Source organism: Panthera pardus, unplaced genomic scaffold (assembly GCF_024362965.1).
Source record: "Panthera pardus isolate Hobbes unplaced genomic scaffold, ASM2436296v1 HiC_scaffold_299, whole genome shotgun sequence".
Classification (NCBI taxonomy): Eukaryota; Metazoa; Chordata; class Mammalia; order Carnivora; family Felidae; genus Panthera; species Panthera pardus.
Genome location: NW_026526875.1, coordinates 1 through 27,311, shown reverse-complemented (window position 1 = coordinate 27,311; position 27,311 = coordinate 1). Strand labels below are relative to the sequence as shown.

Genomic DNA, 27,311 nt, shown 5'->3' with positions numbered 1-27,311 from the left:
AGGTAGCCAGTGTTAGCAATGCACTGCTTCCTGCAGGTAGCTTTATGTTTGTGGTGAGGGGCAGGAGAAGGAGATGGTGCCAGCCAGCAGTTTTGTTCCTACAGACAGGTCTCTCTGAACTTTGCCTCTGAGGGATGTGCTCTGAGAAGAGCAAATAATCTCCCCAATGTGTGCCCCAGGCACTCTTCAGACCACTGTACCCATGCTATATGCTCCCACGTTGTTTGCCTGCCCTCTGTCCAAGAGCAGTGCAGTACCTCAGGGCACTAAACCAGCTAAACCGGATGCCCTTTAAAACTCCAGACCTTAAGCAGTACTGGTTGCAAGAACTCACGAAATGCAGCCCCTCTTGTTTTCCAAGCCAGTGGCTATGGGGAAATGTTCTCTTTGTGCGTTCCCCTGTACGTTCCTCTCTCTCACCCTTACCCACAACCTCGACTCCCTCCCCTCTGCAGCAGCCAGGATCTGTTTCTCTTCTAGATGACATTTCTGCATCAAGGACCTTTTTTGATGTGGCCTCTTCTCTCCCTTTTGTTGTGGAGTTTGTTCTGTCAGTCTTCAGGTTGATTTCTGGGGTATTTAGGGTGAGCTGATTGTTATCTAGTTGTATTCGTGGGATGAAGCAAGCCTAGAGTCCTCCTACTCCTCTGCCATCTTCCTGTCTTTAAGATCTTTTTCTAAAATTCCCTTCAATTCCAACAACTCTTACAAGTAGGAAGGAATGCCTCTTTAGAATGTCCTCTCAAGTTAAGGTAGGAGCACAGAGACATACGATTTGAAGCACAATAGTTGAAAAACTAGAAAGGGTCAATTTGATAACCAAAATTTGGTCTTTGATCTGATTTCAATTAAAGGAAATAGGCAGCTTTGAGTATTTTTTAATCCATTGAATGCTCAATCTTCACTCTCCTTTCCTCAGTGAGGAAATAAAGAGACTGTTATGGAATCATTTTTCATCTTTTCAGTAGCAAAACAAATGTACTGTCTGTTAACACTACTTAAATTAACTGCACATTCTCCTTTACTTACTCCAACCTTGTTTGTGTGGGGAGGTAAGACCATTTCATCTTTGTGTTGTCCCACAATGCTTCTCCATATCACACAAGTTGGCTTCAAAAGTTTGTTGTCATTCAAATTACCAATCTACTATTTGTCTCTGATAAATCAACTTAATACTACTTCACTTTGTACAGCTATAGTATTTGAATGATCTAATGTCTATTCCATTATTTACACACTGAACTATAACTTATGGCTATGCCTATCTTTCTATTTAAGTGCAAGAAGGGGAAACAGGCTACTGTGTTTTCCAAGAATGTAGGATCTGTGCCAAGAACAGGAATAACACAAGTGTTAATTTGCAAGATAACTAGGAAGAAGTTTTCATAAAATTTGATATGGTACTGGCATAAGGACAGACATATAGATCAATGTATTAACATTGAGAATATAAAAATAAACTCTCACATTATAGTGAACTGATTTTCCACAAGGGTGGCAGACAAATGGAATAAGAATAGTCTTTGTAGCAAATGGTACTGGGACAAATGGATATCCACATGCAAAGTAATAAAATCAGACCTCTACCCCATTGCATATATACAAAACTAACTTAAAATCTAAGAGCTGAAATGATAAAACTCTTAGGAAAAAGCTTAGGTCTATATGTTTATGACTGGATTTGGCAATGATTTCTTAGACATGACACCAAAAGAGAAAAGCAGATTAAGAATACTTCATCAAAATTAAAAATACTATGCTTCAAGTATCACCATCAAGAAAGTGAAAAGGCAAGTGACTAGGAGAAAATACCTGAAAATCCCATATCTGTTAAGGGATTTGTATGTAGGATGTTTAAATAAGTCTTCCAATAACGAAAAGACAATCCAATATAGAAAAGGGCAAAAAATGGATTAGTTCTTTAAAGGCGATACAGAAATGGATAATAGTCACGTTAAAAGGGGGATGTTCGGGGTACCTGGGTGGCTCAGTCAGTTAAGCTTCTGACTTGGGCTCAGGTCACGATCTCACGGTTTGTGGGTTCGAGCCCCGCAATGGGCTTTGTGCTGACAGCTGAGAGAGCCTGGAGCCTGTTTCAGATTCTGTGTCTCCCTCTCTCTGCCCCTCCCCTGCTCACACTGTCTCTCTCAAAAATAAAAGAGACACGTTCAACATCATTAGTTCTAAGAAAATGCAAACCAAAAACCACAAGATGCCATTTCATACCCACTAGAATTGCTATCATAAAAGCAACAGATAATGACAAACATTGGCAAGAATCAGGAAAATGGGAACTCTCAAAAACTACGGATGAAAATGTAAAGCTGCCACTTTGGAAACAGTCTGGCAGTTCCTCAAATGTTTAAACTAGAAAAACAATTCTTCCAAACTTATTTGAGAGAGAGTGCACAAGTGGGGTAGAGGGACAGAGGAGAGTGGGGAGAGAATCCCAAGCAGGTTCCATGCTCAGAGCAGAGCCCAATGTAGGGCTTGATTCCTCAACCCTGAGATCATGACCTGAACTGAAATCAAGAGCTGGACACTCAACCGGCTGAGCCACCCAGGTGCCTGCCCCTCCTCAAAAGGTTGAAAAAAAACAAAACAAAAAAAAACAAAATAGGTTTATTTAACAGAGTTACCATATGAACCAGCAACTGTATTTTTAGGTATACACCCAAGAGAAATCAAAACGTGTTCACATAAAAAGTTGTTCATTACACAAAAAATAACCTCAAAATGTGTGAAAGACCTCAATGGAAGACAGGAAGCCACACAATCCTCGAGGAGAAAGCAGGCAAAACCCTCTTTGATCTTGCCTGCAACAGCTTCCTATTCAAAAGGTCTCCGGAGGCAAGGGAAACAAAGACAAAAATGTACTAGGGGGACCTCATCAAAATAAAAAAGTTTCTGCACAGCGAAGGAAACAATCAAAAAACTAAAAGGAAACCGACAGAACGGGAGAAGGTATTTGCAAATGACATATCAGATAAAGGGTTAGTATCCAAAATCTACAAAGAACTTCTCAAACTGAACACCCAGAACACAAGTCATCCAGTGAAGTAATGGGCAAAAGACATGAATAGACACTGCTCCAAAGAAGACATCCAGATGGCCATACAAATCAAAACCACACTGAGATACCACCTTGCGCCTGTCAGAAAAGCTTACATTAACAACTCAGGCAACAACAGATGTTGGTGAGGATGCAGAGAAGAGGATCTCTTTTCCACTGATGGTGGCAATGCAAGCTGGTGCAGCCACTCTGGAAAACAGTATGGAGTTTCCTCAAAAAACTAAAAATACACCTACCCTACAACCCAGCAATTGCACTACTAGGCATTTATGCAAAGGATACATGTGTGCTCTTTCAAAGGGACACATGCACTGCCATGTTTATAGCAGCATTCTCAACAATAGCCACAGTATGCAAAGAGCCCAACTGTCCACCAATGGATGAACGGAAAAGAAGATGTGGTATGTGGCGCCTGGGTGGCTCAGTCGGTTAAGCGGCTGACTTCGGCTCACGTCATGATCTCACGGTCCGTGAGTTCGAGCCTCGCTTCGAGCTGTGTGCTGACAGCTCAGAGCCTGGACCTGTTTCAGATTCTGTGTCTCCCTCTCTCTGACCCTCCCCTGTTCACGATCTGTCTCCCCTGTCTCAAAAATGAGTAAAACGTTAACAAAAATTAAAAAAAGAAGATGTGGTATGTATATATTCCATGGAGTATTACTCGGCAATCAAAAAGAATGAAATCTTGCCATTTGCAACTACGTGGATGGAACTGGAGCATATTATGCTAAGTGAAATTAGTCGGAGAAAGACAAAAATCATATGACTTCCCTCGTATGAGGACTTTAAGAGACAAAACAGATGAACAAAAGGGAAAAGAAACAAAAATAATATAAAAACAGGGAGGAGGACAAACACAAGAGACTCATAAATATGGAGAACAAACAAGATTGCTGGAGGGGTTGTGGGAGGGGGGATGTGCTAAATGGGTAAGGGGCATTAAGGAATCTACTCCTGAAATCATTGCTTCACTAAATGCTAACTAATTTGGATGCAAATTTAAAAAAAAATAAAAACTATAAAACAAAAAGAGGAACCACGCCAGGCTCACCAAAATATTTCTCAACCCAGGAAGCCTCTGGTTGGGGAATCAGGAGATAAGGACCTTCTAGAGAAGTCAGAGCTATGGACTGAGTTGCCCGAATGCAATCTTAAGTTTTTGATTCACAGAGAAGACCTTAAAGTGGCAGCTAATTTCATACCATGACCCTAATTCCTTTCTATAGAGATGTACAGAAACTCCCTCGTTATTCTTTAATAAGCTTCATCAGCTTCGCATATGCTTACAAATTTTAGTTTTTGAGACCTTCATGATTTCTTTAGGGCACAGTAGCAGGACAAGGCCTAGCACTCTCATTCATAGAAGACTGATCAACAGAGTGTCATATTACTCGCCTGAAAAGTTCCCTATTACAATGTGACTCATTTGTAAGACGTCTAGAAAAGAAAATGATTTTCAATGACTCTTCAGCCACAAAAAGGACCAGTCAACAGAATGTTCTAATTCCCCTGACGGGTATAGCTATCTAATGAAACTTGCATGTATATTATACAGCTTTTGTGACTGACAGAAAAGAGTTGGTCACTGTATCTATCTCCTTGCTCCCGCTTAGGATTTACAATGAGCATCCTCCAAAGGAGGGTGAGAGTGGGGGACATTAATTGTTCTGCTTGGAAAACAGTTGGGGTTTCACTACATATCAATAAATTAGAATCCTGAATGGCACATTAGTCTTTTCTGAGATTGAATTGTGAAATCTCTGAAAGGCTGATGAACTCAAGTGAGTGGAAAAAGAAAATGGGTTTCTGAACTTGCAATGGTAGGAGCACTATGTTACTAGGTAAGGCCCTGACAGAGCAGACATTTCTACTTTTTCACTGGCATTTCTTGTCATTTACAAAATCCAACAAAGAGAAAAGTCCATTCCTTTGAGAAGGACGTTTGCATAAAGACCTGCTAGTCATTCTTGACGAAGACAGTATATTGCAAACTTGTAATTACAAATTACAATTCATCATGAAAATAACCCGTTCTCAAACTCTCACTGAAGGGTTGAGACTACAAGAGAAAGACAGAATTCAAGATGACATGGTCACTCAAAGTATGCGGAAGTTTGAAACACGTTGAAAAATATTAGCAGGGACTCACACATCTGTATGCCAACGTTCACAGCAGCATTATTAACAGTAGCCAAAACGTGGACAAAACAAAACGTTCACTGGGATATAGATAAAATGTTGCTTTTTTTAGACTCTCACAATGTTTTTATGAAAATCTCACTATAAACACCATTACTTTATGAGTTCAATCAACTTCATCTATATTGAAGAATTACAACATTGTAGCAAGTAGGAATAATATCAACCAAACCTTTGGAGCAGTGAGATTTTCCATAGGATCCAAAACATACTTATGTACTACTACTAGTGAAATAAGGATTCCTTTTCAGTAGGACAGACATTAAGAACCCGACTTACTAAACTTGTCTTTATCACGTTGCTCTCAAGATCTTGAATTTGGGCCGCTTGATGTTTGCTGGTTGCTTCTTCCGTGGCATTTTTAACCTGTAGCCTAAAAGGCAGATCTTAAGATAATTATTCTCGCACATAAATTTAAAACAACATCATATAGTTTCTGAACAAATGAAGGTCTTACAGAAATTCTTTAAATTTTATTAAGAGGAAGATTTGGGAATGTTCCCTTTCATTTTTTTTGTGGATAAGGTGCAAAAGTGAGACATAATATGCCACAATTTTGCATTTCAAAATAGCCCAAAGCTGGACTTTGTATCCAGCTTAACAATGATATACTGGCATAAATAATACATTTCCCATACTACACTGTTTATCTTCTTTATAAATAAAAAAGTCATTTTCTGTGAGGCTTAAATTATACTTTTGCACATGATCTTTCATCTCCTCAGTATATCTTACGGCCTCTGCATGTCGTTCCTGTTCTTCCTGCAACTAAAATAAAGAAAAAAATCATTTTAACCACTGAAAATATAGTAAAACACCATCGCCTGTTAATTTTTTTTGACCTGAGAGAGAGACAGACAGTGAGAGAATATGCAGAAGTGGGGAAGAGAGACAGAGGGAGAGACAGAGAAAATGGTAAGCAGGCTGCAAGCTCAGGGCAAAGCCTGATGTGGGCCTCGGCCTCATGACCGGTCTCATGATGTGGGATTTGGGATCATGACCTGAGTGGAAATTAAGAGTCAGGACCTCAAGCAACTATACCGCCCAAGCGCCGATGTAAGTAAAATCTTTTTGGAGCCAGCCTCTCTCTCCTCTACATGCTGACTGACGGCTACTTTGAGGCCATAACAAGAGTTCAGCTTCTGCAACAGAGACTATGGCCTACAAAGACGAAATGTTTCAACACTCTTACAGGATAGTTTACCAGCCTTACTCTCCTACAAAAACATAAAATTGTTAATGTTTTTAAATTATATATGATCAGATAAACCTTCAAATGTATCTATTGGTCAAATGGGGAAATATAGGAATTTACCTTATGGTAAACATTTCTAGTTTCATATTCCAAGCACCACATCAACTATGATTTTACATATTCACATAGGTGAATGCCGTTGCTATTCTCATGATTACAAAACTGAACAAGCTGTTTTCAGTGACAACAAAATGATGAAATTTTTAGAAGCAATATCCTAGTAGGGGCCAGAATGCCTGGTCTGAATTCCCAGTTCTGCTGGTTATGAGCTGTAAGACCTTGAGCACACTACCTAAAACTTCCGTGTCTCAGTCTCTGCATCTGTAAAATGAAGGTAATAACAGCACCTACTGGGGTACCTGAGTGGCTCAGTCGGGTCAGCGTCTGGCTCTTGATTTCGGCTCAGGACATGATCTCAGGGTCATGTGATTGAGCCCCACATCGAGCTCTGCATGGACAGCGAGGAGCCTGCTTGGGATTCGCTCTCTCTCTCTCCGTCTCTCTCCCTCTCTCTCTCTCTCTCCCCCTTTTTCTCTCTCTCCCTACATGCCCTTCCCCACAATCTCTCTGTCTCTCTCTCTCTCTTTCTCAAAACAAAGGACCTTAAAAAAGTGATCTCTAAATAAATAATAGTATCTACCCCACTGGGAGGTTGGGAAGATTAAATTAGGAAATAAGGAATCAAAAAGTTAGAAGGGTATGTGGAACATAGTCAGCTCTAAGTGTCTGCATGTAGCATGGTTACTGTTGCTATAGTTAGCATTCCAGTACAATGTGATAGTTTAGGCAGGTGGCCTGTCAATACAAGTTTTCCCCTATACAAATTATACTGAAGTTATTCTTCATTCCACCGCAAGTGGTAGCAAATGGGGAGCATGAGGCCCAGAATCTCCTCAGTACTTCAAAAACTTTGCCAATGCCACTAGCCAACAGTACTTTTTCCCACTTATAATCATTTTAACATACTTCCTCTCTTTACCACGCAGTGGACAATGTTCACAGACTACGGTACAAATAGCACCTCCTTTACTGAGTAGTAGATCCTTTACATGACCATCAGAGGCAAGGGAAAGCCACTGACATGGAAATAATCGAGTCTTGTGAAACTAAAGTTCCTCAATCGTTTCATGTCCATACTGTTTACGTTAGGCTGCTTTAGCATGTACTCTGATGAAGAGATTAAGGCTTTGTGGTAAAAGCATATCAGAAAAGCTGTCCCCAGATATTTGCAGTTGGTAAAGTGCTATAAATCTGTAAATCCCAGTTTGGGGGCGCCTGGGTGACTCGGTTAAAAGCGGCCAACTTCGGCTCAGGTCATGATCTCGCGGTCCGTGAGTTTGAGCCCTGCGTCGGGCCTCTGTACTGACAGCTCAGAGCCTGGAGCCTGTTTCAGATTGTGTGTCTCCCTCTCTCTGACCCTCCCCTGTTCATGCTCTGTCTCTCTCTGTCTCTAAAGTAAATAAACGTTAAAAAAATTTCTTTTTTTAAATCCCAGTTCTGGCTGTGTAAAGAAGACAAATTTAGCGTGCTTTTTCATAGTGAGAGGGAAACAAGAACTAAACACTTGAACATTTCTCCTCTATTTGATTAAGTGCTTTCATTAATTGTTTTACTTATATAAGTGTGTGTGTATAGAGATATACACACATTTTTTTAACGTTTAATTTTTGATACAGAGCACGAGTCTGAGTGGCGCAGAACGTGAGGAACACAACAGATCCAAAGCAGGCTCTGTTGACAGCAGAAAGCCCGATGCAGGGCTCCATCTCAAGAACATGGAGATCATGACCTGAGCCAAAGGCAGACTCTGATAGGACTGGAGCCAGCCAGGTAACCCTCAATTTAGTATTTCATTTCTTAGCATATATTTAGAGTGAAAGCTTTGTTATACCAATGTTTCCAAGAAGAATTTATTGATACGGTATAAAGCACTTAATTTTATCAGAAAAGCTGTTAAGTTAAAATATTTTCAATTTATACAAGGATAAGTACCACACGTATCAATTATTACTATCCCTTAAATTTATACTTAGGAAGACGAAATTACCTGTCATGAAAAAAAATTAATAATGACAAATAAAGGACTGAATTTTTCTTCACAGGCTAGATGACAAGTGTCAAGAGAGTTAAAGCTAATGGGAGTTAGAACCGTCAGAGAAAGTTCACTGGAAAGGAGACTGTGAGCCAAGTCTGAATAACATAGGTTTACTCAAGAGGAACAGAAACTAAAAAGACAGTAAGGACAGCATGACGAATGGCTGAGAGATGGTGAAATCAACCCAAATAACTCAGAGCATAAAATCTGATGGCAGAGACATTAAAAACGGAGGTCCACACAAGGACTACGTGATTGTTCATAAGCAGCAGTATTAATAGGAAAGAAGTGGACACAACCTAAATGTCCATCAACTGATGAATGAACAAGGGCTTTAGCCCACAAGGGAGTACTGTTTGACAATAAAAATAAATGAAGCACTGATATAAGCTGTAACCAACACAGAAGAACCCAGAACACATTAAGTGAAGCTAGCTAGTCCCAAGGGACCACACATTGTGTGACTCCATTTATATGAAATATTCACAAGAGGCAACGCCATTGAGAGACTAAGTAGTAGACTGGTGGTTGCCTGAGGCGGGGGGGCAACGGGGAAGGGTTTCCTTTCAGGGTGAGGAAAACATTCTACTTGATGGCAGTGATGGTTGCACGAGTGTACACAGAGACAGTGAACTGTGCATGGCGAATGGGTGACTTTCATGGTATGTGTATTGTACCTCAAAAAACCTTTAAAAAAAACCCAATGGCAGGATACAGAGACTGTTCTTAATTCTCGCCTTTTGGGCGTCCATACTACACATGATCTGAATATTTCCGTGCTTTGACAATATGTCTTAAAGGCAAAGAAAATGAAGGAAATGCCGAAGTTCAAGTGGATTGTTAAGTGATATTTCTGTACAAGTCATCCTGAAATCAATACGCATTCTTCCCAAAAGGGAAGATGAGAACTAAGACAATTATCTGAAACATTCCATTAAACATTATCTTCTGATTTGATCCAGCTCGCCTCATCATGGTAATAGAGATATCATTAAAAAGATTGTTTAGTAGGGGCAAAAGTCCCTTGGGCACCCGGGTGGCTACTTCAGTTAAGTGTCCAATTCTTGCTTTCAGCTCAGGTCATGATCTCACTGTTCATGAGACTGAACTTCACATTGGCTCTACACTGACAGCATGGAGCCTGCTTGGCATTCTCTCTCTCTCCTCTCTCTGCCCCTCCCCTGTTAACATGCACGCACACACTCTCCCTCACTCTTTCTCTCTCAAAATAAATAAACTGTCACAAAAATTTTAAAGAAAGAACGAAAAAAGTCTCTCAATTTCTGTGAGGAAGGATACAAAAGCCTCAACTTTCCTAAGAGTAAGTATTATAAGAAAACAATGTATAACACCAATAGGAGAAGAAGAGGCAGAAGTTTACGAAATAATTGCAATGTAAAGATACTAAAATCATAATAAATTAATTATAATGAAAATACCAAAGAAAGCGGTCCATGGAAATTGGTATCCTAAAACACTTTATATCATTTAACGAGCTATAAGTTAGCTGTTGACAGGTTACATTCACTACATACCAGACTTCTGATTTGACCTAATTTCTTCTTGAGATCCCGTGTTTCATCTTCTAGAAGAATTTATGATGTAACTTCTGGGGAAGCCTCTGACATAGACTGTTTCTTCAGAGTATCAGCCAGTTCTTGTTGAAGTTGTCTCACAACTACCTAATAAGACATTTCTGTCACAGATTTTCTAAACCATCTTATTATTAAATTATGTTAATAGACAACTCTCACATACGTACTTTGAGAAATATCAACACATACATCAATTCACCGTCTTTTTGTAACACATACACAATTTTGTTCACTGAATTCAAAGACACAAAAGATGTTTTCTCCCTGCCTAGTTCTGATTTTTTATGGTGTCTCTTTCCAGTCTTAACATGACAATTTCATCCTGCAACATGTGGTTTTTATGCAACAGACCTTGTGTTTTCTCATGATTATCAGAAAGCTAAGTAAAACCAAGCACATTTTCAGATAGCACTCAATAAAATGGCAGTATCATGATTTTCTTTGAAATGAAAGTATCATCTATGTTTCAACAATGAAAAGGTTGCAGGGGGTGCCAGGGTGGTTCAATTGGTTAAGTGTCTGACTCTTGATTTTGGCTCAGGGAATGATCTGACATTCTGTGTGTTCAAGCCCCACATCAGGCTCTGTGCTGACAGTCAGGAGCCTGCTCAGAATTCTCGCTCTCCCTCTCCCTGCCCCTCCCCTGCTTGTATTCTCTCTCTCTAATGAATAAAGAAACATAAAAAGAAAGGAAGGAAAGAAGGAAGGAAGGAAGGAAGGAAGGAAGGAAGATTACAGTAAGTGAATATCCAACTGGAAAAAAATACAGTTGGCTCCAAATCTCACATTTTATACAAGCATAAGTTCCCAAAAGTTCAGAACTTTAACTTAACATAATGAAGGCATGAAAGTAAAAAAGAATTGGTGAGAAAAGTGTTCAGAATCTCAGAATTGGAAAAGCCTTTCTCTGATTTACAACAAACCCGAAGGCCTGAAATAAAAGATTAATAAATCTGACTACACTTAAAAATTTAGTTTACAGTAGATATCGAACAAGCTACCCCACAGTAAAATCCTTAGCTCTGCATATACTCGGACAGATTAAATATCCTAAAATTCTTCTTTCCTGAGAATATTTCATAGATATCTACTTTGCTACCATTTCCATAGTCAGTTATAAGAATTATATCTATTGATAACTGACAAATCTAGGCACTGTACTATAATAGAAACACTTCAACATACATCAATGAACTCATTTGGTTATAACAATTCTAGAATGGAGAGATTAAAATGGTGAGCTGCAGGACTCTGCCCAGGTCTTCTCACTCCACAACTAGTGCTCTTGCACCAACCACTGCCACTTCTCTAGTGTAAATACACAAGTGCGAAAGAAGTCTTGTATTTCAAAATACTCATAGGAAATAAGGTGAAATTTATACATCTCTTAGAAAATCATGAGATTATTTACTGCTGCAATAACTTGTATTTCCTCTTCATGTGATAACAGTAACAAATAGAAAAGAGGGAAATACACTCAAATATTTTATTAGGAATAAAATTCCTATCAATATATTATCATTAAGTATATACCACAGCATGACATTGTTATCAAAAGTTCCTTGTAATGAAATAGGATGCTACTTGAAGCAAAACTGTTACTTTTCTCAAAAGTAGGAGACTTGATACCGAAAATATGATCAGGGAACTGGCTACACTCGTCCTCCTGTCCATTAGCGAAGTGTTCAACTAACCTAGTAATATATCAAGGCAGTGAAGTAACTGTTCAAAACCAAAACACATGTTGCTAGTAGAAATAGTTTTGTGATTAGGGAAAGCTCAATTCCTACAGAAAGTAATAAAAGCCTCTCCTTTGGATGAGGACATTATGAATGTCACTAGTTGTTGCAGACAAATGCATTTAATCAAGAATATTATTTTATCCAGTGAAGCAAAAATGCCACCGTCCCCATGCCCCTCCGCAAAATATATGTGCTTTTAAAATCCTCTATAGTTTCCATGAACAGAGTTCAGTTTCATATATACATATATATATTTATACACACACACGGAGTAAAAGTAATAACTAAAACATAGAATGTATACAAATACATACACACATGTACTTCCAAATAACTAAAGAAGATACCTTAGAATTAGTTTTCTTCTGAGCCATTTCTACCTCCTTTTGCTTGTAAAGGTGATTGTTTAGACTTCCATCTTGTAAGACTCTGGCCTTCTGATCTGGAGAAAGTTGCCACTGAGTGTCATTGCGCTCTTCTACAACCTGGAGACACATTTCATTATGATTCTGGTCTCATACCGTTAAAAAAAAAGTTCAAAAATTGAAGAGGAAAACTTTAAAAAAATGTTCAAAAGAACATGATCCCATGTTTAAATTTATTTTAAACCTAAATAATATATATTGAGTCAAAGGGATATTATAAAATATATATGTATTGCACTATGTAATATTGATGGAAATACAGTTTTTATCAAAATCTTATTTACGTGATTTTTTGTGGCCTTCAATTCCATGTTTAGCGTTCTAAGAGCGAGTTGAACTTGTTTTCTTTCAACTTCTTTCTTATAATAGTCTTTGTTGCTCCTTAACTTTTCCCTAATATTTTCATATAACATATCAGGATTTCTTCTTTCTTCTTCTTTTTCTTGTTTTAAGGTCTATCTGCAATTACATGCGCTTCTTTTATTTTTTTTAATTCCTTTTTTTTAACATTTATTTACTTTTTAAGACATAGATAGAGAGAAAGCATGAACGGGGGAGGCACAGAGTGAGAGGGAGACACAGAATCGGAAGCAGGCTCCAGGCTCTGAGCCATCAGCCCAGAGCCCGACGGTGGGCTCGAACTCACGGACCCCGAGATCGTGACCTGAGCTGAAGTCGGATGCTCAACCTACTGAGCCACCCAGGCACCCCTACATGTGCTTCTTTTAAAATTTCAAAAAAAGTTCATTTTATGATCTGGTTCCACAAATGTTGGCTTATTATTCAAATGAAAAATTACTATGTTCTCCAATTGTTTTCCTTGTAAGGCTCATGTTTTTAATTTGTCATTTTAATCTCTTCCAAACCATATATACAGTTGAAAAAAGCCAGGAGAAAGCATTATGCAATTTAGTTAGTTTTAGTCAGTAATAACCTGGTAGATGTTGTAGGAAAGGAAGTTTGAAATTATTCAGGAAAGTTAGAGTTGAAAATTATCCCCTTTCCCACAGGTATAATTATTCCTCCATAGGACAGATAATTCAGTTTCTCATTAAAAGGAGAAGTTGCTGTTTATAAGCAAGTTTATCAATTTCCTGGAAATAAAATTTCCACTTGACGAAACCTTACAGGTACCTCCAAAAATGATGTGCAGTGTAAGAGAGCATTTGTGGATGTTGTTTACACAACATACACGTGCACTGTCATCCAAGACTATGCTGACGAGTCTAATATCTGTTGCCTATAATTTTTGTTTCTTCTTCCACAACACTTGCAACTTACCTTGTTGAGGGTGATTACCTACTTTACGAATCACTTAAACGTCCCTTTTAGAACAACACAGGATACGTATTGATTAAGTAAACAATAGAGTAATATGACCTTTCAGCATACACTCTTGAATTAAATGTTATGACAGAGATGTTGAAAAAACTTATCAGTAATCACTTTCCGTATTACTTTTTTTAATGTTTATTCATTTTTGAGAGAGAAAGGGAGAGCCCATGCAAACAAAGGGGGAGAGAGAGAGAGAGGGAGGCAGAAAATCCGAAGTGGGCTCTGCACTGACAACACACAGCTCGATGTGGGGCTCAAACTCACGAACCCTGAGATCATGACCTGAACCAAAGTCGGACGCTTGACTGAGCCACCCAGGCGCCCCCAGTTTACATTGTTTAAATTTTTTGTTGAGAGAGAGATGACACAAGTGAGCGACGTCAGAGAGAGAGCAAGAGAGACAGAATCCCACGAAGGGCAGACAGAGAGGGAGAGACAGTGAGAGAAGAGGAGCTCACCCGAAGTGGCGCTCGTGCTCACCTAAAGCCGGGCTCGAGCCCACCCAAAGCAAGGCTCAAACTCACGAGATCATCACCTGAGCCGAAGCCAGATGCTTAACCAACTGAGCCACGCAGGCACCCCCACTTTACCTTTTAACCCCTGCATGTTAAGAAGCAAACGGATCGATTTAGGGGAATTTTACTGTCTTGAGAAAATTGACCATTTTATAATCTGTTGGTAGATACACAAAGTAATATAAACTTTCCTGAGAACAATTTAAAAAATATGGATCAAAGTCTTTTTTTTAAATTTTTATACTTTAACCAGATTATATTATATTGAAGAATTGATTCCAAGTAAGTAACCAGGCATGTAGAAACAGTTTTATATAAAAGACATTCCTGACAGCATTAATTAAAATAATGAAAGATGAAAAACAAGCAGAATTCAATCTCTTCAATAATGATGTTTCTTGGACTATGGTGGACTTTTATATGGCCGTTAAAATTGTGATTTGGAATACACATTAAATTATAAGTATATTCTATTAAGAACTTGCTGTGTTATTTCCAAGAATCGCACACCTCACAGCACTAAACAAGTATTCTTTCCAGGAAAATCCCATAAGGTAAGTCAGCAATTACAAAATTTTCCCTACACATCTGTAGTATAAAAGGAAACAGTTGAAACATTTCCTTCAAGCCAAGAGCAGAATTCACGTTCCCATTCCACTTTTTGATGCTCTAACCGTGATATCATGTCTTTGGCTTCTCGTAGCTCGTTTTGTAGTGCACTAACCATTTTTTCCTTTTTTGTCATTTTTCCCATAAGAAGTTTACAGTGATTTTTTGTTAAGTTTCCTTAATTTCTAATAAGAAACACGTATATCTTGGATTTTCAAGAAGCCAGCATAATCTGCATCAGAGAAGAAACAGAAATAAAATAAATGAGTACTTTTTGTATATACAGGCCTGTGCATCTTCAATTCACTCATTCACACATTGAATAAATATATAACTTCAATGGAAGATGTTACACTCAGCTCTACAGATACAATAGAGAAGACCCCTGGCTCTCGATTAGCTTAAAGTCTAGTGAAGGAGAAAGACAACTCAAACGGTAATTCTAAATTCAGATAGTTCCTATTAGAAGACAGAGTTCTGTGATCATAACTTGATCTAGATTGGGCCCAAGGAAGATAGATGTCCCTGACGAAGAGATAACTATACTGAGGAATGAAGGAGGAGCAGGAGGCAATTAAGCAAAGGAGGAAGACAAGCACTCTCGACAGTCTAGAGCATGTGCCGAAGTTCCACTGTAATCTGCTCCTGGCCAAGATGGTGTAACACGTACTAATTGATCTTCCTACCTGAAGCAAGCCAAAACAAAACAGACAAAATACAATTTTAACATGATTTTCAAGACGCAGAACTTCAATGAAGAAACATGATCCCTGAAAACCAAACACGTTTGCCTAACATGTATGCCCAAGCTCACTGCCTTGAGAGAGATTTCAGGCTACGACACAGGAGACATAAATTATTTAAGTAGATTTCATCAGACTCCTTGATTCGAGGAAGCAAAACTGAGAGTCGGGTGAAGTCAAGGCAGATAGAGACGACAGGTCAGCATCCAGGAGACGAGAAAGCAGGACACAGAAAGAACCCTGGGCATCTGCACAGGGTCCCCTTTGGCTATTCGGCAGAATAACAACCAGTGCATACATGGAAGGAAGTCATCAAGGGAAAAAAATCTGAAAAGAGTAGAGGAAACACTGCCTGCTGCTCCCACAGCACAAGGGACAGTATCTATTCACATTAGCTAAGATAGAAAAACTCATAAAACTCCATCAACCCCCCCAACTGTTTAAAATCTAAGCACACCTGCTGGAATGACCAACCCACCAATATGAGTAGGGAAATAAAGCAACCAGAGTCACAACAGAGAGCATGAAACACACTCCAAAGATACCTGTTGAAGGGCCAGGCCCTGGAAAGTGCTCACAGGTGCAGGACACATGACAACTAGGAAAACACATAAAGTACCGAACACTGATGAAATGTAAGAATTCTCAAAAGAAACTCCAGGAAGAAATGAGAGCTAGAGAATTGCTCAAAACGATATAAACAATATCGGTTCAAGAATTTAGAATAATTTTTGTAAGATTAAAAGCTGAGCTTACAAAAAAGCATAGAAGACAGCAGAGAATCTTTTGCTGCAGGGATCAAGGAACTAAGAAATTGTCACAGCAATTAAGAAATACTGTAAATAAGATGCAAAATAAACTAGATGCAGCAACAGCAAAGATGGAGGAAACAGAGGGGAGAATAAGTGACATAGAAGATGAAATTATGGAACATGACGAAGCCAAGAAAAAGGGTGATAAGAAAATATTAGACCATGAGGGGAGTATTAGAAAACTAAGTGATTCGATGAAATGTAATAATATCCGGATCATAAGACTTCCAGCGTAAGAGAGAGATAGAAAAAGGGCAGAAGGTTTACTTGAACAAATTATAGGTGAGAACCTCCCTAATCTGGAGAAGGAAGCAGACATCCAAATCCAAAAGGCACAGACAACTCTCTTCAGATTCAACAATAGGTCTTCTCCACAGCATATCATAGTGAAGCTGGCAAGTTACAAAGAGAAAAGAGAATTCTGAAAGCAGCAAGGGACAAACGGGCCTTAACCTACAAAGGTAGACACATATGGGTAGTAGCAGACCAGCCAGCTGAAACTTGGCAGGCCAGGAGGTGATGGTAGGAAAAAGGCCATGTGATGAATAGGAAAATATGCAGCTAAGAATCCTTTCTCCAGCAAGGATGTCATTCAGAATAGAGGGAGAGATAGGCTTTCCCAGAAAAACAAAAACTACAAGAGCTCATGACCCCTAAACCAGCCCTGCAGGAGATCCTAAGGAGACTCTGTGAGTGGAATGTTGTCAAGGCTACAAAGGACCAGAAACATCACCACAAGCATGAAAGCTCCAGACAACACAATGACATGAAATCCATATTTTTAAATAATCACTCTGAATGTGAATGGACTAAATGCCCTTATCAAACACATAGGGTATCAGAATGGATTAAAAAACAAAATCCATCTATATGCTGTCTACAAGAAACTTATTTGAGACATGAGGACACCATTAGATTGAAGGTTAGGGGATATAGTAGCATGTATTATGCTACTGGAAGTCAAAAGAAAGCTGGGGTAGCCATACTTAGATCAGACAAATGAGATTTTAACATAAAGTCTCTAACAAGAAATGGCGAAGGGCATTATATCATAATTAAGGGATATATCCATCAAGAAGAGCTAACAATTGTAAATGTTGGTGCTCCCAACTTGAGAGCCCCCAAATATATACCTTGATTAATCACAAACATAAGCAATCTTATTTATAATCATATGGAAATTGCAGGTGACTTTAATACTCCCTAACAACAACGGACAGATCACCTAGGCACAAAATCGGTAAAGAAACAAAGGCCCTGAAGGAATCGCTGGACCAGATGGATTTGACAGATCTATTCAGATATTTCATCCAGCAGCAGCAGAATACACATTCTTCTCTAGTCTACGTTCTTCTCTAGTCTACATTCTCCAAAACAGATCATACAGTGGGTCACAAAACAGCCCTCCATAAATATAAAAGAACGGAGATCACACCATGCGTATTTTCATTCACAACACTATGAAAATTGAAATCAAACAAAAGAAAAAGTTTGGGAAGCCTCTAAATGCAAGGAGGTTAAAGAACATCATACTGGAGAAAGAATGGGCCAACCAGATGATGAAAGGAAAAATGAGAAAAAATATATGCAGGCAAATGAAAATGAAAACATGACAGTCCAACCCCTTCGGGATGCAGCAAAGGCAGCCCTAAAAGGAAAACACATTGCCATCCAGGCCTTTCTCAAGAAATAAGAACAATCTGAAATACAAAATCGAACCTCACACCTAAAGAAACTAGAAGAACAGCAAAGAAACCCTACAGCCACTAGAAGAAATAAGAAAGATTAGAGCAGAAATAAACACTATAGATTCCAAAAGAAAAACCCCAAAAAACAAACAAAAAAATAGAACAAATCAATGAATCTAAGAAAGAGTTGTTTTTTTTAAAGAGTAAATAAACTTGATAACCCCCTAGCCAGCTTTCTCAAAAAGAAAAGAGAATCCAAATAGATAAAATCATGAATGAAAAAGGAGAGGTCACAATCAACACCACAGAAATACATTTATTAGAGAATACTACGAAAATGTATATGCCAACAAACTGGACAACCTGGAAGAAATGGACACATACCTAGACAACTACACATTACACAAACTCAAATGTGAAGAAATAGAAAATTTGAACATACCCATAACCAGAGAAGAAATTCAATCAGTTATCAAAAATCTCCCAAGAAATATGATTCCTGGGCCAGAAGTCTTCCCCCAGGAATTCTACCAGACATTTAAAGCAGAGTTAATACCGATTCTTTTCCAGCTGTTGAACAAATGGAAGAAAAGCTTCCGGACTCTTTCTATGAAGCTAGCATTACCTTGATTCCAAACACAGAGACCCCACTAAAAAGGAGAATCACAGGCCAATATTCCTGATGAACATGGATGCCAAAATTCTTAACAAGATACTAGCAAATCCAATTCGGTAGTATATGAAAGAATTCTTCACCATGATCAAGTGGGATTCATTCCTGGGCTACAGGGCTGGTTCAATATTCGCAAATCAATCAAAATGATACATCACCTTAATAGAAGAAAGGATACGATCACTCATATGATCCTGTCAATAATTACAGAAAAAAAACATTTGACAAAATACAGCATCCTTTGTTAATAAGAAACCCTCAAGAAAGTTGGGATACAAGGAACATACCTTAACATCATAAAAGCCATATATGAGGAGCCTGCTGTGAATATCCTCAATGGGGAGAAACAGAGAACTTCCCCCCTACCCTGCCCGCCGAAGATAAGGAACACGAAAGGGACGTCCATTCTCACCAGTGTTATTGAACATAGTGTTGGAAGGCCTAGCCTCAGCAATCACACAACAAAATGAAATAAAACACATCCAAATTGGCAAAGAAGAAGTTAAACTTACACTTTTCGCAGATGGCATGATACTCTACATGGAAAACCCGAAAGACTCCACCAAAAAGCTGCTCCAACTGATAAATGAATTCAGCGAAGTCACAGGATACAAAATCAACACACAGAAATTGATTGCACTTCTATATACCAATAATGAAGCCACAGAAAGAGAAATCAAGAAACCGAGCTCATTTACAATTACACCAAGAACCATAAAATACCTAGGAATCAACCTGACCAAAGCTATAAGAGATTTGTATCTTGAAAACTATAGAAAACATATCAAAGAAATTAAAGAAGACACAAAGAAATGGAAAAATATTCCATGCTCATGGACTGGAAGAAGAAATATTGTGAAAATGTCGATAACGACCCAAAGCAATCTACACATTCAGTGCAATCCCAATCAAGGTTGCACCAGTATTCTCAGAGCTAGAACAAACAATCCTACAATTTGTATGGAACCACAAAAATCCCAGATAGCCAAAGTAATGTTGAAAAAGAAAACCAAAGCTGGAGGCATCACAATCCCAGACGTTAGCCTCTACTACAAAGCTGCAATCATCAAGGCAGTATACTGTCGGCACAAAAAGAGACGCAAAGGCGAATGGAATAGAGAATCCAGAAATGGACCCACAAATGTATGGCCAACTAAACCTTGGCAAAGCAGGTAAGAGTATCCAATGGGAAAAAGGCTCTTTAGCAAATGGTGCTGGGAGGGCTGGACAGCAACATGCGGAAGAATGAAACAGGACGTTTCTTACACCGTGCAGAAACTCAAAATGGATGAAAGGTCTCAATGTGAGAGAGGAAACCATCAAAACCCTGGAGGAGAACACAGGCCACAACCTCTTTGGCCTTGGCTACAGCAACTTCTACTCAACACACCTCCGAAGGCAAAGGACATAAAAGCAAAACTGGACTCTTGGGACCTCATCAAGGTAGAAAGCTTCTGCACTTCAAAGGAAACAATCCACAAAATTAAAAGGCACCAACGGAATGGGAGAAGATATCTGCACATGACATATTAGATAAAGGATTAGTACCCGTACTCTAGAAAGAATTGGCCAAACTCAACACCCTAAAAACAAATAATCCAGGGAAGAAATGGGCAGAAGACATGAATAGACACTTTTCCAAAGAAGACATCCAGATGGCCAACAGGCACATGAAAGGATGTTCAACGTCGCTCATCATCAGGGAAATACAAATCAAAACCACATTGGGATACCACCTCCCACCGGTCAGAGTAGATAAAATTAACAATTCAGGGAACAGACATTGGTCAGGATGTGCAGAAATGCGAACTCTCTTGCACTGTCAGTGGGAATGCATGGTTGGTGCCGCTGCTCCAGAAAACAGTGCGGAGGTTCCTCAAAAAATTAAAAATAGAATTACCCTACAACCCAGCAATTGCACTACTAGGCGTATATCCAAGGGATACAGGAGTGCTGATTCATAGGGGCACATGTGCCCCAACGTTTATACTATCAAGAATCACCAAATTATGGAAAGAACCCAAATGTCCATCAACTGATGAATGGGTAAAGATGTGGTTTATATATACAATAGATATTACTTGGCAATGAGACAGAATGAAATCGTGCCATTTGCAACGACATGGATGGAACTGGAGGGTAGTATGTGAGGTGAAATCAGTCAGAGAAAAACATATATATTTTCACTCAAATGTGGATTTTGAGAAACATAACAGAAGAACATGGAGGAATAGAAGGGGGAAATAGTTTCAAACAGATAGGGAGTTAAATAATAAGAAACTCTTAAATACAGGGAACAAACTGAAGGTTCATGGAGGGGTGGAGGAAAGGGGAGAATAGGTGATGGGCATTGAGGAGGGCACTTGTTGGGATGAGCACTGGGTGTGGTATGTAAGTAATGAATCGTGGGAATATATTCCCAAAGCCAAGAGCACAATGAATACACTGTATGTTAGCTAACTTGATAATAAATTGTATTTAATTAATTAATTAATTAATTAAACTACAGCCATGTGTGTATGTGGGGAGGGGAATCTAACAATACACTAAGAGATAATTTGTTGTTAACAAATGGGGTTTATCCCAGAAATGCAGAGTTGGTTTAAGTTTCAAAAACGAATTAGTGTTATTCACCATAATAACAAATTTTAAAAAAGAAAATTATATGATCATCTCCGTAGATAAGTTCCTTGTCAAAATTCAACATCCATTCCAGATAAAAACTTTTGGCAATCGTGGAATACAAGGGAACTTCAAAATGATTTAAAACAAAACAAAACGAAACAAGTCATGATAACTCTACAGCTAACGTTGTATATAATGGTGAAAAACTGAATGCATTTCCTATAAGATCAGGAAGAAGACAGGAATGACATTCACTGAATGACTTCTTTTGTTCAGCACTATACTAGCAGTTCTAATCAGGGCAAACAAGATAAAGCAACAAAGGACATCCAGATAGAAAATGAAGTGAAACTGTCTCTATTAGCAACGACATGGTCAAAAAATAGAAGTTGGCAAACTCCAACCTGTGGGCCACGTTACTTGTTTTGGTAAATTAAATTTTATCAAAATACAGCCATGTCCATTAATTTATGCAGTATCTATTGGCTGCTCTTATAGTACAATGGCAAAGCTGATTAGTTGTGACAGAGAATGTATTGGCTACAAGTCTACAGTATTTACCATTGTTAGTAAAATAGTAGTTAAAAATGAATTTTTATGACCTTTGCTTATATAGAAAATTTGACAGAATTAAGAAAAATGCTACTAGAATTAATACAAGAATTTACCATGGCACATGGATCTCTCAGTCGGTTGAATGTCTGTCTCTTGGTTTCAGCTCAGGCTATGATCCCAGCCTCATGGGATGGAGCCCCATGTCAGGCTCGCACTGAGCATGGAGAGTTCTTAAGATTCTCTCTCTCTCTCTCTCTCTCTCTCTCTCTCTTTCTCTCTCTCTCTGCCCCTCTCCCCTGCTCATGTACTCTCTCTAATATTAAATATATCTATACATATAAATTTATCAAGGTTGGAGGATACAGAATCTTTACACAAAAATCAACTGTATTTCTATATATTAGCTATAAAGAATCAATAATTAAAATTTCGGGGCATCTGGGTGGCTCAGTTGGGCTCAGGTCATGATCTCACCGTTGGTGAGTTCAAGCCCCACGTTGGGCTCTGTACTGACAGCTTGGAGCCTGGAGCCTGCTTCAGATTCTGTCTACCTCTCTCTCCGCCCCTCCCCAAGTCATGCTCTGTCTCTCTCTCAAGAGTAAACATTAAAAAAAATTAAATTTAAGATATATTATTTACAACTGCACTGAAAATAAAAAAAACAATCACAGTTAATATCATAAAAGACAGAAAGACCTATATATTAAACACTACAAAATATTACTGAGAAAATTTTAAAAGGCCTATATCAAGGGAGAGATATATACTCTGTTCAGGGGTTAAAAGATTCAATATTGTCAAGAAGTCAATTATCCCCAAATAAATGTGTAGATTCAACATAATCTAAACTTAAATTCCAGAAGACCACCAGAGTTGGTTTTTGTTTGTTTGTTTGTTTGAAGAAACAGACAAACTGAATCTAAAATTCACGTGGAAATGCAAAGGATCCAGAGTAGCGGAAGAACACTGAAAAGAACAGAGCAAGACGACAAACACTACCTGATTTCAAAAATCCTTATAAACTGGCAGTGATTAAAACAGCATAATATTTGGACAAAGATGGACAAAGAGATCAATGAGACAGAATAGAACCAATACTTAAACCCTCACACATGTGGCCAACTGATTATGACAAAGGAACAATGGCATAAAGTGGAGAAAACACAGCCTTTTCAATAAATGGTGCTTGAACAACTAGATATCCATATGCAAAAGAATGAACTTGTGTCCATACTCTGTATCACAAATAAAAAAGAATATAAAATGGGTCATAGATCTAAATGTAAGACCTAAAACTATAAAACTTCTAAAAGAAAGCATGAGATAAAAGCTTTGTGACCTTGTGCTATGCAAATATTTCTTAGATACGAAAACCAAAAGCAACAATCATACAAGAACAAATGCATATGTAAACTGGACTTCACCAAAAAGAAAAACTGCTCTTCAAAAACACTGTTGAGACAAGGAAAAGTCACAGAGTGGGAGAAGAAAAACCTTGCAAAAAAAAGGGAGGTGAGAAAGGAACTGTATCTAGCTCTTTCCACCATCTTTCTGTGCCACCATCATGATGCATGTGAATGTCATGGCAGATGCTCCCCAAAGCATAATACTGAAAAGTGAAGCAAACTCCAGGTTCTTACTAGGCCATGCTCCAAAGACATTGTCCTTTTTCTAACTGTGATGATGGTTACACTGGTTACACTGGTGAATTTAAAATCATTGATGATCACAGAGTTGGGAAAATTGTTGTGAAATCACAGGCAGGTTAAGCAAGCATGGAGTGACTGGCCCCAGAATTGATGGACAATGCAAAGATCTAGAAAAATGGCAGAATAATCTGCTCAGTTTGGTTTCATTATACTGACCACCTCAGCTACAGTCATGGACAATGAAGAAGCAAGATGAAAACACACAGAAGGGGAAATCCTGGGATTCTTTTTCTAGGGATGTAATATATATGTGCAAATAAAATGCCTCAGTGGAAACAACAACAACAACCACAAAAAAAAAAAGAAAACAAAATAAGAAGGAACTGTGTCTAGATTATACAAAGAATTCTGAAAACTCAACAATTAAGAACACAAACAAACAAATTTTTTAAAAAACCAAAGATTTGGACAATTCAAAGAAGATACACAGATGGCAAACAAGCACAGGAAAATATGCTCACCATCATCCGTTATTAGGGAAATGTATATTGAAACCATAATGAGATATATACTAAATATCCATCCGAATGGCTAGGATTTAAAAAGCTGACAATACTAAGTGTTCATGAATATGTATGTAGGAATTGGTGCTGACACAGACTGCTGGTGGGAATGGAAAACCATACTACTCCTTTAGAAAACAATTTGGCAGCTTCATAGTAAGGGACTCTAAAGGGACATGAGATTTTTAAGGGTGATGAATACGTTAACTGTCTGGATTATGGTTATCGTTTCATACGTGTAAACATATGTCAAAACTATCAAATGACACACTTCATATATGTGCAGTTTACCTAACTAAAGCTGTTGGAAACAAAAAGCTCTTTCACAGGAAGAACGTCTAAAACATTGGATAAGACACAGACGGAAAGAAGGATGTAAAACCATACAAGATGAAGCCAGAGGACTGTGGCCTTTAACCTAATAGCAATGAGAAGTAATAGCTATGCTTTAAGCAAGGGGGTACCATGATGAAAGACACATTTTTTAAAACATATACTAATTATGGTTGCAGTGTAGACCAAGGTCCTGGGAGGTAGAATGGCAGGGAAAACATTCCTGAGGTTATTTCAGTCATCTAGGAGAAAAATAATGACCTGACCTGGGTGAAGGCACAGAAGAGAAGCAGAGTTAAACACATTAGATGTGCCATTCCCACTAAGAAAGGTACAGTAGAAATGACGACTCTCTGGCTGAGAGGATACAATAGTTCTCCTTTTATTTTAATATAAAACATATTTCTGAGATGAGCAGCTCTATAATACAGCAGTGCTCTATGGTGCAGTAGTAGGCAAGGTGTGCACATATTACTACAGCAATGTACGTAAAAAGGCTTCCTACCTTTACAATCCATGCCAAGTTGTTCAATCAGCAACATGAAATTCTTAGAGTAAGACAACTCACAATGCTCTGAAGCTGTTTCAGATGACTGAATGAAGCCGACAAGGTCATCCATAGAAGTAATTTGCTTTTTGACCTACCAATGAATAATACCATTTCAAAATGTCCCCCAAATATTTATAAAATATACTAGGTGTAGAGAAGTGATAAATAGCCATCTTTTTATAAAAGCAAAAACAGGGGCATCTGAGTGGCTCAGTCCGTTGAGCATCCGACTCCATTTTGGCTCAGGTTATGACCTCAGAGTTCCTGAGTTTGAGTCCCACGTTGACCTCCACAAGGACAGCATGGAGCTTGCTGGGGATTCTCTCTCCCCCTCTCCCTCGGCCCCTCCCCCACTTGTGCGTGCTCTCTCTCAAAATACATTTTAAAAATAAGTGAATGAACATTTAAAAGCGAAACCACAGAGACTTTTTAAAAGAACGGATTTTTATCAAAAAGACACTGTTATCCATAGCTAGTATTTCTAAGTAACTTTTTCACAGCAAATGTCTCTACAACAAAGGAAGATTTTCTATTTTTTCACTACATCTTTCATAATTTTTTGCCACTGAACAATATTCCTAACAAATATGTATCAAAATGATATAATAAAATAAAAATAAAATAAATAATAAATAAAATAAAATTACATTGTCTCTTTTGCTTACCTTGTTCTTTTTCTTAGAAATTTTCTTTGCAGGTCTGAAAAAACCCAACAATTCTTTTCAGGCAAATATTAAATACTTAAAATACAAAGCCTATCTAAACCTATTGCTTCTGATATAAAATCTCTGCATTTGAAACTAATTTTCTACAAAGGGGATTAAACAACAGAGTAACATTAAACCATATCGAAAACATACTACTGCTAATATTAACAAAGGATTAGGTGTATCCAGTTCTAATATATGTGCTGCTGAAGCAAGCACAACAAAGTACTAACGTTAGGTAAAAACTAAAAAAAGCAAAGGAAAATCCTAATGCTACTAGCATTATTTGATAGGAATGATACCATTGTTTGTGTTGTCATTTTACTAAAAATAAGCTTTTACTGGCACTAAAACCTACTTGGAAAGTGCAAGTTAACTCCCTATATGAAAGAACCCCTTTTTAACAATCATGATATTAACGTGTTGAAGAGTCACTATGCAGCTACTCTCTAGGCATTACTATGAGCACTTTACATGTCTTCAAGGTAATTGAAGCCCCACAACAATCCTATGAAGTAGGTTATTATATTAGGTATTTTACACAGGAAGAAAATGAGGCACAGAAAGTCGAAGGGACTTGCCCAAGAAGCCCTCGTCGCTGGCCAAAAACAGACCCTGAATTCAAACCCAGGAATGTGCCTTCAAAGCATGTGTTTTATACTATGTGGTTAAAGTAATACTCCAGTGTTTCTAACTAATATGACAGCAAATGAATCTATATTATGATTCGATTTCTAGCTATAGTGATATATAACAATTTCTGAATCTTACATATTTTTAAGAGACTTTATACTTGGCAAGATGGGAAATATACTTTCAATAAACTAAAGATTTGCTTCTTCTAGAGAAGTTCCTCAACAGGCATTCGTTCATTCATCCATTCCACTGTTTATTCCCACATTCAACACATACTTATTGAGCATACAATCTGTGTCAATGGCACTGTTGGTACAGGAAGCATGGTTTTTGTAATTTAGAGCTCTCTAGTCCAAAAGGAATAATCTGTTATGGATTACTAGTTTATTTTCCAATTGTAAATGAACAAAATCTTCCCCTTTCCCCAGAACCGAAATAATATTAAGTTAATAGAACCAGATACTTTAAAGTCCTTAACAAAATCATAGCTATTTGTGATATTATCAAAGGCACTGCATATTTAAAAGCATCAAGGAAGGATTAGTTTTATTCAGAATGGCCTCAGTGTTTGCATACATTTATGATAAGGGTGTGTGTGTGTGTATACAAATATATACATATAGAACTTATACACATATACTTATATATACATATATAAGAAATTATACATTTAATTTGTATATTATGCATATACATATACATACAATATGTCTATTATACATATAATATACATATAATAAATATACATATACATACATGTCAGAAATTATATAGCCATATATATATAAATATATATATAAATATATATATAAATATATATATACACACTTGCAAACATACATATATATTTTTAAATCTGCATATTCAATTGTATGAGAATACCCCATTGTGGAACCAATTCAGAATAAACCAACTTCTTGCACAAAATCACATGAAT

At 37.9% G+C, this 27,311-nt stretch overlaps 1 pseudogene; it reads right to left on the bottom strand.

Moving 5' to 3' along the window:
• Positions 1–25,730, bottom strand: part of LOC128774144 (ankyrin repeat domain-containing protein 26-like) — a 44,018-nt pseudogene extending 18,288 nt beyond the window's left edge.
• Between the last annotated feature and the right edge of the window lie 1,581 nt (positions 25,731–27,311).